This window comes from Vipera berus (genome assembly GCF_964194415.1).
Source record: "Vipera berus genome assembly, chromosome: 14".
In the NCBI taxonomy this organism is placed as follows: domain Eukaryota; kingdom Metazoa; phylum Chordata; class Lepidosauria; order Squamata; family Viperidae; genus Vipera; species Vipera berus.
This window is the reverse complement of record NC_138217.1, coordinates 4,800,279-4,815,067: the sequence shown is the minus strand read 5'-3', so window position 1 is coordinate 4,815,067 and position 14,789 is coordinate 4,800,279. Positions and strand designations below refer to the sequence as shown.

The window sequence follows — 14,789 nt, the reverse complement described above, 5'->3', positions numbered from 1 at the left end:
TTCTTGGATGAGAAGCGAAACGCCTTCAAAGAAAAACAACAAAGTCCAGTTTGCCTCGTGAAAAAGCATCTTTGGGATAACTATGACCTGGATGACTGAGAATCTCCGTAGACACTTACAGACAATTCAAGTCCCACCTTAGCAGGATTCGGTAATACACATGTCAACACTGCAAACATTGACATGCTTTTGCACTGACAATATAAGAGACAGCCTGTTATTTTAATTGCTTCATTTGGGAGGGAGGAATCACCCAGAAGTTGTGATAAGATTGCAAAAGCCCGTACAGAATGGGAAGTGAAACCTCATATGTAAAACTAATTGGATAATGTGATTTATGATGTGTAGAAAAGGGCGGGGATTGTGTGTGTGTTACGATGGGTTTGCGGGGAGGAGATTTCAGATTCTGGCATCCCTCCATGAGTGCCGATGTTTCGTTTCATTACTAAGACTTTTTAGATAAATAATATGCCTGCAATTTGTTTGATTTGTCTCATTCATCGGAACCATGACAACACAGGGCAGTTTCTACAGGTCACCTATAAACCTAATCCTTGTGGTTCTTTGGGACCAGATTATCTTTCAGCCTCGGATTGCTGAAATGAAAGATTACCCAAATCACTTGCCTCTTATCTCTCTTATTCTTTGATTCCTAAATTCCCCCTTTGCAGAGGTTTATAGCCAAGTTTATTCCCTTCACTGCAGAAGCGGCAACCCAGAGAGCAAATCCCTCATTCTTTTTGTCAAATCACTGTAGTACCAACAGCGCCCCTGATACCGATTGCTAATTTAAAAAATACATATATTTGCTGCTTCATCGACAAATGCCACTTGGAGACGTTCTCAGGGCCAGGAAGTCACAGACATATCGTTTCCTCAGCAAGTTCTGAGAAAGCCGTCGATGCTTTTTCCTCGACACATTCTCAGATGCAGCCCGCTAATGAGTCCATTAGTGGGGAATTCATTGACACATCTCCATGGATGCCATTTGATTAATTACACCAGCTCCCCGCTCTCACCAGGACATAGGCAGAGGAAGAGAGGTGCAAAATGAAGGACAAGAAACCTTGAAAAAAACAAACCTTGAATTAAGGCCTTTGCTCCAGGAAAGCAATATTTGTAATTAAGACATGGGATCTGGACCTCACGGTGAGTGATGAGTTCTTCTGCAACTCACTACAGCCATATACATGGCTGCAAAATAAAGGAGAAACACTCCATTTCAAGTGCCATCTGCCACTGGGATGGGTGGATCGACCCATCCAGGCTATTGAAGTTGGAAAGGAAACAGACCAGTTTATAGGAGCGCATTGACACACGTGCAAAGCCAGCCTCCATTGTGGCGTGTGTTGCCGCAACAAACAAGGTCCTTGACATGCATCACATATATAAGGTAAAGGTAAAGGTAAAGGTTCCCCCGCACATGCGTGCTAGTCGTTTCCGACTCTAGGGGCCGGTGCTCATCTCCGTTTCAAAGCCGAAGAGCCAGCGCTTGTCCAAGGACGTCTCCGTGGTCATGTGGCCGGCATGACTAGACGCCAAAGGCGCACGGAGTGCTGTTACCTTCCCACCGTAGCGGTCCCTGTTTTTCTACTCGCATTTTTTACGTGCTTGATCCTATCCCGAGTTCTGCTACCCTGATCAATGGGACCGCATTAACTTCACAAGCGCTGAAATCCACATTTTGAGTTCCTTTCACACGGGGCGGCGCCTTGCAATCTGCACATCATCCCGCTTATGCAGAAATGTGTGGTTTAGCATTTGATTTTCCAAAGGATTTAAACATCTGACTCCAGGCTGCGGATAAATAGGGATGATCTTTGAAAGGAGAAAAGTGCAAGGAAGGAAAACTAAGCATTCTTCCCTCCCAGATGCTTAGTGCCTCTTTCCCTCTCCTCCGCCCCCCCCTCCCCCCCCCCCATGACTGCATTATGCTCATCGGGGACGTTGGGAGTTTATCCCTTCCCAGCTGACATCTGGTGCCGAGAGGACAGGATTTTTCTTTAAAAAAAAAACAAAAGATGAAGAATGCGAGAGAGGAAACGCATCACCATCAGTGGGATTGTTGCTGCCCGTTTTAATAGTAGTGGTAGCACAATCAGAATTTTGATCTGCATTTCTGTAAAATATTAATATGTTTCATTATCCAGGCATCCAAAAAGCACCATCTTTACTCTCAAAGGAGGTTGGTCCCCTTCCTTCCTTCCTTCCTCCCTCCCTCCCCCTCTCCTCTCCTCTTCCTTCGTTCCTTCCTTTGTTCCTTCCTTCCTTCCCCCTCCCTCCCTCCCTCCCTCCCTCCCTCTCCCCTTCCTTTCTTCCTCCCTCCCTCCTTTTCCTTCCTTCCTTCCTTTCCTCCCTCCCTCCCCCTCTCCTCTCCTCTTCCTTCGTTCCTTCCTTTGTTCCTTCCTTCCCCCTCCCTCCCTCTCCCCTTCCTTTCTTCCTCCCTCCCTCCTTTTCCTTCCTTCCTTCCTTCCTTCCTTCCTTCCTTTCCTCCCTCCCTCCCCCTCTCTTCTCCTCTTCCTTCATTCCTTCCTTTGTTCCTTCCTTCCTTCCCCCTCCCTCCCTCTCCCCTTTCTTTCTTCCTCCCTCTCTCCCTCCTTTTCCTTCCTTCCTTTCCTCCCTCCCTCCCTCCCTCCCCCTCTCTTCTCCTCTTCCTTCATTCCTTCCTTTGTTCCTTCCTTCCCCCTCCCTCCCTCCCTCTCCCCTTCCTTTCTTCCTCCCTCCCTCCTTTTCCTTCCTTCCTTCCTTCCTTCCTTTCCTCCGTCCCTCCCTCCCCCTCTCCTATCCTCTCCTCTTCCTTCCTTCCTTCCTTCCTTCCTTCCTTCCTTCCTTTCCTCCGTCCCTCCCTCCCCCTCTCCTCTCCTCTTCCTTCGTTCCTTCCTTTGTTCCTTCCTTCCTTTCCCCTCCCTCTCCCCTTCCTTTCTTCCTCCCTCCCTCCTTTTCCTTCCTTCCTTCCTTTCCTCCCTCCCTCCCTCCCTCTCTTTCACACACACACACACACACACACACACAAGCACCATGCAGAGATAACTAGTAAAAATGGAAAGATTATGTATTTCTGCATTTGACTCCACATGAAAATGGAAAGTGGAAATTTCAAGATTGACTCTGACTATATCCTCTGTTTTAAATGAAGTTCACAGAAGAACTTTTACCTATGTTACAAGACTCTCTCCAGACAGCCTCCCTTCTCCTGGGAAGAACCAGGTAAAGTTTGATTAGTCTTGAGGAAGGTCAGGCTTATGCCCCCTGAGCCTGTGCAAGAACTCCAAGCTAGGTCCCCATTTGACCCCTCCTTCCAGCCTGGCTGGCAGTTTCCCAACAGGATTCAACAAAGGGAAGGGAGATGATTGTTAGAACACTTTCTTCAAATGCAGAGGTTTCTCTAAAGCTTACGGGGTTAACACGGGGGAACATGCAGAAAAGAGGATATTATTGAACAGAGACAAGCTTGGCTAGGATTCAAACCAGTTAGGAAGACCAATAATCGGAACAGCAGAGCTTTGAACAGCCTGCGAGTCAGTCTTTGAGATCCTGGAATCAAGTATCATGTCATCTCAGTAGGCTGACAGATTGTTTTTTCACAAACAAACAAACAAACACAGCCTTGATCTGCACATCTAGGAGAGAAAAAGAGAGGGAGGGAGGGAGAAGAGAGAAAGGGGGGGGAAACCCTGTGGTGGAATTATTTATTTATTTATTATTTATTATTATATTTTTATACCGCCCTTCTCCCAAAGGACTCAGGGCGGTGTACAGGGCAATAAATACAGAACAGGATACAAAAGTTAAAAGCGATTAAATAAATGCCCAAGGTTAAAACAATAATTAAGACGTATTTAAAACCCCAACCCTAACCCATCAGACCAGGTCAGACTGCTCAAATAGATACGTTTTTAGATCGCGCCGGAAGGAGCGAAAGTCGGGGGCCATCCGGAGCTCAACCGACAAGTGGTTCCATAGGTCTGGTGCGCCCACAGAGAAGGCCCTCCCCCTGGGGGCCACCAATCGACATTCTCTGATCGGAGGCACCCTGAGGAGGCCCTCTCTGTGGGAACGCACAGGGCGGAGGGAAGTTGACGCCGGCCGCAGGTGTTGCCGTAGGTAATCCGGACCCATGCCATGTAGGGCTTTGTAAGTCATTACTAACACCTTGAATCTCACCCGGAGGGCAACCGGCAGCCAATGCAGCTCGCGGAGCAAAGGTGTAGCATGGGAGTATCGGGAAACCCCCAGCACAACTCGCGCGGCTGCATTCTGCACCAGTTGGAGTCTCCGAGTGGACTTCAAGGGCAGCCCCATGTAGAGAGCATTACAGTAGTCTAGACGAGAAGTCATGAGCGCATGAGTGACTGTACGCAAGGCATCCCGGTCCAGATAGGGCCGCAAGTGGCGCACCAGGCGAACCTGGGCAAAGGCCCCCCTAATTAGATATGAATGCAAAGACTTTACAAAATAGTCAGGTCAAAATATTCTTTTTGGTGTCTTGATCTGGGCAAGATTTGGTTGGACATTTCAGAGGCCTGCAATGGATCCCTCTAGCCCAAGGTAAAGTTTTATCCAAAGCATTTAGAGACCTACAAAGCAGGTAGTCCTCAAATTACAACAAATTGTTGAAGCCATACCCTTGCTTGGCTGTATTCTGCCTATCCTGACTTATCTCCTAACCCGCTTACAACTAGCCGTAAGACTGCTAAGGGTCATTTCCCACCCACATAATGGCTAACGTTGCAAGCCAATACGCAGATACCATGGAATGACAAAAATTGAGGAACTGGCACGTAAGAACATCCGTGCTCTTTGCAAATGATAGATGGAGGGGAAATTTTTTTTTTAAAAAAATGAAAACGAACCGCAGGGATTTTTAATAGAATATATTTGAAACTGAAGTGGACCGGAGATGAAATTCATACATCTAAACTTTGCAGAAGACACATCCCGTAGGGAAGTTAGAAATCACAGTGAAGTTGTTCCAACGCTGTATTTTCCCATAAAAAGTGCACTTTGAACATGAATTTTATTCCTGTCAGAAGGGAGCAGGCCCGCTCTGTCCTGCCTTAATAATGACCTCGGTGCTTATTCCTCATTCTTCCTCTGGGTGAGTGCTTCGGCAGACTCTTCTTAATTACAACTGTAACCTGCTAATGAGATTGCTTTGTTGTCGGAAGACACCTACTTCGGATTCAGCCTTGGCTCCATTAAAATTTAATACAACAGCAGGTCACAACAGAACTAGGAAGCCAATGACAGCTGCTTAATTAAAACCTAAAGCTGATTAGACCACCAAGAGGAAAACTCCAGAGGAAGAATTGGAAACTACAGACATTCGCAGCAGGGAATAATGGCTTTATTTAAGCCTTTATGGGCACCTGAAGATGAACTGACTGTCAGATGGCTCCTGTGGTCAATTGGGGCCAGGAGGTCCCCCCTAAAAGCTTGCTCAAAATCCAATTCAAATGTTGATTGCTTCTCTTTCTCCTCCGTTCACACAAAGGATGGATCAGCCAAGAGTGGGGATTATCCAGGACATTAATGAAGCTACTCTATTAAATCAGGAAGTGTGGCACCAGGCCCAAATAATTTGGGCTTGTGAGTGCTACTGAATGAGAAGGATTCTGTAGGAACCATACCGGCAACCAGGCGGAGACTAGTGGCTTTGCACAAAGTTGGCCAGATGGACTATAACCTAAACCACAGCAACCAGGATTAGCCTTCGGGTCTATAACTTAGCAGTAAATCAAATGCCGTACATGCAGAAGGACTGAGGGACAAGTCCTGATACCTCCCCCCCCCAAAAAAAAAATTTCATCTGAAACACTAGGAATTCTCTGCCATATGGTGGTTGAGTTTGACCCACAAGCTAGGCTAAATAGCTTGTGATTTGCGGGGAATGAACACCCTTAAAAGCAATTGAATTAATTCCATATACTATTGTTCAAATTATCGTAGGTTAGTGTGCTGTGAGGACACAGATCTCATAGTTCAAGCCAAGAAATTGGGATCATGGTTTGACTTGGTATTAGGCAGCTTTGGAGATTTGTCTAGTTTGGGCAGCCCGAATCTCTTGTCCAAGAATAGCACAAAAAAGAAATATGCAGGTAGGAGAAAGGACAAAGACACTCTGAGATGCAAAGAGGAGTATGTCCATGTAGACTTGAGGCACTCCTCATTTTTAACCCATTTTTCATTTCTCCAAAAGACAGTTTTCAGGAAATCACAGGGCCTCAAGTATAAAGACTGTTTGTCAACAACTGTGGATTTTCCCCATCACTTGACGCTACTTCTGAGAATGACTTGTCCTACTCCAGGAGACCAGTGAAGACCTTCAAAGCAGAGATGGAAAAGTAGTGGCCTTCCAGGTGTTGTGGCGCTATAAATCTATCATTCTGTAGGGTGCAACCTGCGGCTAGTTAGAGTCAGCAATATCTGCTGAGTCACAGGTATCCTTATGTTTTCTACAGCATAGGAAGCTGGAATCGGAAAAAGAAAAAAGCCAGAAGGCCAGGCTTTAGAAGCAAAACTGTGCCAGCAGAAGAGGATATTTGTAGCTTGGGGTTCAATCATGGAATTGTTAGCGATCTCTAAGTTGGTGGTTTGCTTGCAGATGTTTCATTACCCAACTAGGGAACATCATCAGTGCTAGAAGGGAATGGGGTTTGGGAGGAGGAGGAGGAGGAGGAGGAGGAGGAGGAGGAGGAATACTGTGGCATCCTTGGTGATCTCTGTGTCAACGCTGCTAACATCGAATGTTATTGCTTGACAAGAGGTGAAGAAGTAGCCATTTCATATGTTAAACTTGTGTATTGCTTTAAGAGATTCCGTTTAAAGTTGGGAGGTGGGAAGAGGAGGATTGTATCTTCAAGGCCATCTCTAGCTAAAGAAGATAAGAGCTTGGCGGGTTTTTCTAACGGAAGGGAAACTGATTCTTTAAATTAATTGGAGAATATGATTAATGGGGGGATGCGGTGGCTCAGTGGTTTAGGACACTGAGCTTGTCGATCAGAAGGTCGGCAGTTTGGCGGGTCGAATCCCGAGTGCCGTGTAACAGAGTGAGCGCCTGTTACTCATCCCAGCTTCTGCCAACGTAGCAGTTCGAAAGCACGTAAAAATGCAAGTAGAAAAATAGGGACCACTCCGGTGGGAAGGTAACAGCGTTCCGTGCGCCTTTGGCGTCTAGTCATGCCGGCCACATGACCACGGAGACGTCCTCAGACAAGCGCTGGCTCTTCGGCTTTGAAACGGACATGAGCAGCGGCCCCTAGAGTCGGAAACGACTAGCACGCATGTGCGGGGGAACCTTTACCTTATGATTAATGACAAAATTAGAAAGGTGGAGAATTGTGTTTTAATATATTGTGCAAGAGGGCGGAGATTTCAGATTCCAGCTTCCTTCGAGCAAGCATTTGCCGGTGTATTAGTCTAATAAAGGACTTTTAAGGTAAACAATGCCTCAGAGTCACTTGAAAAGCCCACACGTCGGAAACTTGACATCTTGAGCTTGGAGGTTTTCTTCCAGATGTTTCATTACCTAACTAGGGAACATCATCAGTGCTTAGAACATCTGCAAGAAAGCAATCAAGCTCAGGGACCACCAAGGACCCCACAAGCAGACATGTATTTACGGGCAATCCCTACTTTTGATCAAGATTGTGAGTCTGGATATCAGCAGGTAGATTCCACCGCCACGTCTTTCTTGAATATTCATGATGCAATTTGGTGGCCACCATTGATATCTGGAACCTAGACTTGAAATGGACAATTGCCTTGTTCCGGTACTATCATTATAGGATCCTACCTTTGCAGGCTCAGCACACCTTTCATGCAAACAACACTACCATGCTACAAAGACATCTCCTGACTTTACACTTAAAGAAGTTACTAAAATCAAGCAGCGGTCTCATGAAACCAGCAGGATACTTTTGCCAATCAAGAAAGAAGGCAAGAGACTTCTGTATTCAGCTGGCAAATTGGGGGTTTTACTGAAATTGCTGGCTTTGGTGAAGAAGGGACCTAATTGATCTGGATTATTTATGTCTATTCCTTAGAGCAGACATGTCAAACACAAGGCCTGGGGGCCGGAGCCGGCCCGCAAAGTGGTTTCATGTGGCCCATGAAGCCATCCTGGAAACAGGGAGGAAACGGCCCCCACTGCCTTGGCCCCGGCCCAGAGACCCTCCTTCTGCCAGAGACCCCCAGATCTGTCCCACTCCTGCCCAGGCCCCCATAGGCACCCTTGATGCGAATGATGTAGAGCTGGCCACGCCCACCCAGTAGGCCATACGCACTCTAGCCACGCCCACCCAGTAGGCCACGCCCACCCAGGCCACACCCACCCGGCCCCCTGAGGGCAACCGCAATGCTGATGCGGCCCTCAATGAAATTGAGCTTGACACCCCTGCCTTAGAGAAAAATAGGATTCTTTTACAAATGCGACATCGAACTATTTCTGTTATAATGGGCCTTTCTTCTTTAAGATGTGTGTCTAACAAAATGTAAATATGCTGTTTGGTCAACTCCCCATTCAGACTTTGTGAGACAACTTCTCAAAATGCAAATGATAGAGGAAGTTATCTGTGTGCTTATGTGTGTTTCTCTCTCTCTCTCTCTCTCTCTCTCTCTCTCAGTGTGTGTGTGTGTGTGTGTGTGTGTGTGCTCAACTCCCTTCTTTTACTCAATTATTCCCTGCCCTCTGCTCCCCACTCCTGCACCCCTCACAATCAAAGAGCAAAGCAACATACATCTGTTAAGCAAGCTTAATATCTAAATTAGATGCTTTGCTAAAATGATTATAAGCCACCGTAATTTCTCCTTAGCGTACTTTCTCCTCTGGGCTGAATGGCGTTTTCGGGATTCAAATACATATTAATGAACGGCAATTTTGAGCAAAAGCTAAAAAAAAAAAAGCTACCGTATGTTTATTTTTCTGCTACTCTGGCCATTGTGAGTCAGATGTAGTGTGTGTACACATTTTAACTTGCCACTTTGGCCTCTGTGTTTAGACAATTTTCTCTTCCGGGCTGCCAAGATGCAGTTTAAAGGTTGCCACGCTCATTGCCAATAATTGGGGGATTTATAAATGAGATTATGCATTCACGAAATGAAAAGAAACTTTTTTCCCCCATCAGTAGTATGAAAAGAGGGGGGGGAATATTTGGTTTAATTGCAAGGCATTAACTCTGGATGCCGCCTGAAGAGGCGACGAGGAAGCCAAGGCTGAGTACTAACCAACAGGCTTGGCAGCTTAACTGCATGGCAGCATCCATCTGACTTTAGCCAATCTTAGAAAACTCAGAATTGGTTAGTACTTGAATGGAAGACCACTCCAAAAATTCCTAGGTGTGCGGGATAAACTAGGAACTCAAACTTGCCACTGGAAGAGAATCAGAAAACAGATCCTTGGTGGAGCAGTGGGCTAATGCCTCCTTAAGTAACACCAGCTGCCTGAAATTAGTGCAGGTTCGAGTCCCACCAGGCTCAAGGTTGACTCAGCCTTCCATCCTTCCCAGGTAGGTAAAATGAGGACCCAGATTGTTGGGGGCAATTAAGCTGACTTTCTAATAATGCCGCTTGGGGGGGGCGTGAAAGCCCTAATAAGCAGGCATATACATAGAATGAAGGCTACTGCTAAGCTTGTAAGCCGCCCTGAGTCTTCGGAGAAGGGCGGGATATAAATGGAATTAAAAAAAAAACCACCGTCAAGAAAACTAGAGTGCATTCATGAAGTCATCAGGGGTTGACCTAAGAATTAAGGACAAGCCACGTTTTAATCAACTTTGCTTGGAGAAGACTTCACATTCAAGATCGCTGAGACCCATTGAAAGAACGACGTGCTGGAGGAAAAGGGGTTGAAGTCCATTCCTTCTGGAAGCCCAACATACCAAAAAAAAACAAAAAAACACTGCAAACTAGAAACAAAAATTACGCAAGAAAATGGTAAGAGAACACCTATCTGACCTTGACGAGTACAAATTACCAAACTAGAAAAAGGTGGAATAGACAACATCACCACCAGGTGGGTCTGTAGCTGGCTGGCAAACCGTACTCAACGAGTCGTCCTCAATGGCACCACATCCACACGGAGAGAAGTAAGCAGTGGGGTACCACAAGGCTCCATCTTAGGCCCAGTACTCTTCCATTGTTCTGTACCAGCCTGCTACCAGCCCTGCAGAAAAGGCAGGGACAACCCCTTTTACAAAAAGGCAAGAGGCTGGAATTACGCCTGCCAAATCTATTACCACAAAAACAAACGGAACAAGACAAACCAAGAAACAGGAGCTTTAAGAAACAGGAACTATCCAAGCGGTTGCCTTCAGCAAACCAGCCCTCCCACACATTCCCCTTATATAGAGTTCAGGGCGTGGCTTCTCTCTGCCTCCTTCCGAGGAGCCCCATTGCCTTCCTCTGTTTACTCCTAATTGACTGCCTCCTGCGTCGGGCGTCCTTGAACAGGGCCAGCTGTGGGTCATCTTCATCCACGCTGTCAGGCTCACATAGCTGGGTCTGCGTCGTGACCAGATGGGAGGGGCCTGGCTGAGGGCTCTGTGGAGCCTCAATATTATTCTCAGCAAGCTCTCCAACACCCCCCTCCTCCTCCTCTGAATCGTCCGACCCAACTGCCAAACCCACAGGCTGACCCTGAATCACAACATCCATATTTCATCAGTGACTTAGATGAGGGAATTGAAGGGGAACTCATCAAATTTGCAGATGACACCAAACTAACAGGAGTACCCCAACACCCCACAAGACAAACTCAAGAGCCAAAAAGATCTTGACAAACAATGGCCCCTGTCCAACAAAATGAGTTTCAATGTGGAGAAAAGCAAAGTTTTACATTTAGGCAGGAAAAACCAAAGGTATAAGTACAGATTAGGCAAAACCTGGCTCAAAAACAGTAACCGTGAGAGGGACCTTGGAGTCCAAATGGATGATCACTTGACCATGAGCCAGCAGTGCGCAGCAGCAGCCAAAAAAGCTAATACAATCCTGAATTGTATAAACAGAGGGCTAGAATCAAGATCACACAAAGTATTAGTACTGCTTTACAAAACCCTAGTAAGACCACACCTGGAATACTGTAGCCAATTTTGGTCACCATATCACAAAAAAATGTTGAGAGTTTGGGGGGAAAAAATCAGAGAAGAGCAACTAAGATGATTAAAGGCCTGGAGACCAAAACATAGGAAGGACAGCTGAGGAACTTGGGTCTGGCTAGTCTAAAGAAAAGAAGAAATAGGGGAGACATGATAGTAGTCTTCCAGTATCTGAGGGGCTGCCACAAAGCATAGGGGGCCAGGTTGTTCACTAGAGCACCAGAGGGAAGGACGAGAAACAATGGTTGGAAACTGATCAAGGAGAGAAGCAACCTGGAATTAAGAAGAAATTTCCTGACAGTGAGGACAATCAACCAGTGGAACAGCTTTGCCACCAGAAATCATGGGTGCTCCATCATTGGAGATTTTTAAGAAGAGGCTGGACATTCATCTGTCTGTGATGGTGTAGATTCTCTTGCTTGAGTAGGGGGCTGGACTAGAAGACCTCCCAGGTCCCTTCCTATTCTATTCTATTCTATTCTATTCTATTCTATTCTATTCTATTCTATTCTATTCTATTCTATTCTATTCTATTCTATTCTATTCTATTCTATTCTATTCTATTCTATTCTATATTCTTTGCAAGAATCTCCCATCACTTTTATGGAGGAAGGTTGCCCAACTGTATTATCTCTTTGCAGACTTTATCTGCAGCTTAGGTTAATTGCTAGTATTCTGTGGCGCGATCAATTCCATTAGGCAAACGGTGACTTCCACCTGAAATAATGCTGTAATCTCCCACTTGTAAGATCTCTGTGTGTGAAACGAGCCTAAGGGAATATAATTCACCTGTCTGTCTCTCTCTGATTCTCTCCTCATGTGATTTAATATTAATTTTTCTCTGGCAAGAGAAATCCTCCCCACCAGTTATGCCCCGGAAGGTCCCAATGGGAAGGCAAGCGGGGAAAACGTGATGCCCTGAAGGGCTGGCCTTTCCTTGTGAAAGAATGAACTGCAGTATTTTGATGGTCCAATCTGTTGAAACTGATCCCTCTCCATAATGAGGCACCATTTGGACAAGCGAACAAACCAGGAAAGCAGCAGGGAAGAAAGCGCAGGACGCTTGAGGTGGACCATCTGATCTCTTTTCAATTTGTCTTCTATTTTTTTTCCCCCTTAGAGTGAAAACGGTTGTAGTGTGTAAAAATGAAACAGGCAAATCTTTCATTGGCCAGGTTCACCCTTTACGCAGTTCCTTGAAACATTAGCTGCAAAAACTTGGATTATTTCTTTATTCAGTTTATATGCCACCTGACTCCCAGGGACTCTGGGCAGTTTACAAGAGTTCAGAAAAACAGGAAAACAAGGTAAAAGGGAAAAAAGAGCAAAGATGGCAAAGATAACGGTCCCAGAGGACAAGAAAGATGAAAAGAAGAGTTTAATCATGCTTGCCAAAGACAGGGAGGGAGGGAGGGAGGGAGGGAGGGAGGGAGGGAAGGAAGGAAGGAAGGAAGGAAGGAAGGAAGGAAGGAAGGAAGGAAGGAAGGAAGGAAGGAAGGAAGGAAGGAAGGATAGGGAGGGTGGAAATAAAGAAAGAAAGAAAGAAAGAAAGAAAGAAAGAAAGAAAGAAAGAAAGAAAGAAAGAAAGAAAGAAAGAAAGAAAGGAAGGAAGGAAGGAAGGAAGGAAGGAAGGAAGGAAGGAAGGAAGGAAGGAAGGAAGGAAGGAAGGAAGGAAGGAAAAAAGAAAGGAAGGAAGGAAGGAAGGAAGAAAGAAAGAAAGAAAGAAAGAAAGAAAGAAAGAAAGAAAGAAAGAAAGAAAGAAAGAAAGAAAGAAAGAAAGAAAGAAAGAAAATTAGTGAAGGATGAGAAAGAGAAGGAAACAAAGAAAGAGAGAAGGAGGGAAGGAGAGGGAGGGAAGGAAAGACGGGAGGGAGGAGGGAAAGAAAGAAAATTAGTGAAGAGTGAGAAAGAGAGAAGGAAGAAAGGAAGGAGAGGGAGGGGAGGAAGGAAGATATAAATTGGGAGCAAGATTCTGCTCTCTCGTAATCGCAAGGGGAAGCAAAGCAAGTACCTTGCTGGTCTCTCTGGATAAGCCAGCGGGGAGCTTTGCTGAGATATTTACTTGATCTCTCATGCTGGCAGAGGCTGTTATCACGCCTTCCTCCGGCCCTCTCCCTCTAATGCTAAACTAATCCAAAGTGAGATGATGATAATGATAATTTGTTGCTGATAGATATCTTGTTCTTCAGGAGACAGATTCCCTAAGTGGTTTTTCCAAAACATTCCTCCGCTCACTCAAATGTTGACAGCCCTTGAAGGAGATGGCCTGATGGGGAAATTAGGGGGGGGTGAGGAATGGGGGAGGGGGGGGACAGAAGACCTCCCTCTGTTAAATCCCCTTCCTTTTTCATCCCACCCACCTACCCACCCCCCTTCCAGCCTCCTCTGACAAAATATTAATTTCAAAGCAGGCTAAGACCCAGGCAGGAAATCCTTCAAAAGCTGCTGCTGCCCCAACCGGCTTTTCTTTATTTCTGGCTGAATGCGTCTCTTACTTTTTTCCGTTGTCTGGAGGCAGTTTTATGAGAATCCTTTAATATATATGTTATAATGATTAGGAGGTCTCCAAAGCCATTGCCATTCTCGCCAGCAGCGTCCAGAGGAAAGGTAAAGGTAAAGGTTCCCCCGCACATGCGTGCTAGTCGTTTCTGACTCTAGGGGCCGGTGCTCATCTCCGTTTCAAAGCCGAAGAGCCAGCGCTTGTCCCAGGACGTCTCCGTGTTCATGTGGCCGGCATGACTAGACGCCAAAGGCGCACGGAGCGCTGTTACCTTCCCACCGGAGTGGTCCCTATTTTTCTACTTGCATTTTTATGTGCTTTTGAACTGCTAGGTTGGCAGAAGCTGGGACAAGTAACAGGCGCTCACTCTGTTACGCGGCACTCGGGATTCGACCCGCCAAACTGCCGACCTTCTGATCGACAAGCTCAGCGTCCTAACCCACTGAGCCACCGCGTCCCTCTTGTCCAGAGGAAAAGTGCCAGTGAAATCAGAAGAACGCAGACGGTGCAAATTGGACTTTGCAAGACTAGAGCGACTTTTCTCCCAGGGCAGATTTTGGATTGTGTTATCCATCCCCGGAAAGGACACATGTAAACACCATCGGCCCACTTCTCAATCCCAGCCGTGCTTTTCCTTCCTCCTTCACAGTCTTGCTTTGCATGGAGATTCTTTTTTCTCTTCTTTACTTTCACTGTAAATCTTCCACCTGTTTGTTCAGGCCTATTTGTATGCTGGATTCCTTCCTTCCTCCCTCCCTCCCTCCCTCCCTCCTTCCTTCCTTCCTCCTTCCTTCCTTTTCTCCCTTTCTCCCTTCCCTTCTCTTCCTTTTCTTTTCCTTCTTCCCTTCCTTCTCTTTCTTTGTCTCCTTCCTTCTTTTCCTTGACTTTCTTCCTTTCTTCTCTCTCTTTCTCTCTCTCTCTCTTTCCTTCCCTCCCTTTTTTTATGAAGGAGGACTTCAGTTTAGACCCAAGCCTTAATTTTATTATTATTCTTTCCCTTACTGATTTTTTTTTCTCCTGCAAAACTTCACTTATACTCATCCTGCTTCAGAGTCTGGGCTTGTTGATTCGCCTTCGTTTTTGTTATTTTGTTTTTAGTTTGTTTTTTTCCCTTAAATCCAAGAATGAATTGGCATGATTGAATCAAGTAGAGGCTTGCTTGGGTGTTTTTCTGCATCCATCCCAGTCTTTTCTTT

At 45.9% G+C, this 14,789-nt stretch overlaps 1 protein-coding gene across 1 annotated transcript in view; it reads right to left on the bottom strand.

Moving 5' to 3' along the window:
- LOC308674551 (transmembrane protein 132B-like) overlaps positions 1–14,789 on the bottom strand; it is a gene marked incomplete at its 3' end in the record, with an annotated part of 54,822 nt that overhangs the window by 25,793 nt on the left and 14,240 nt on the right. The gene's annotated exons all lie outside the window — the stretch shown is intronic.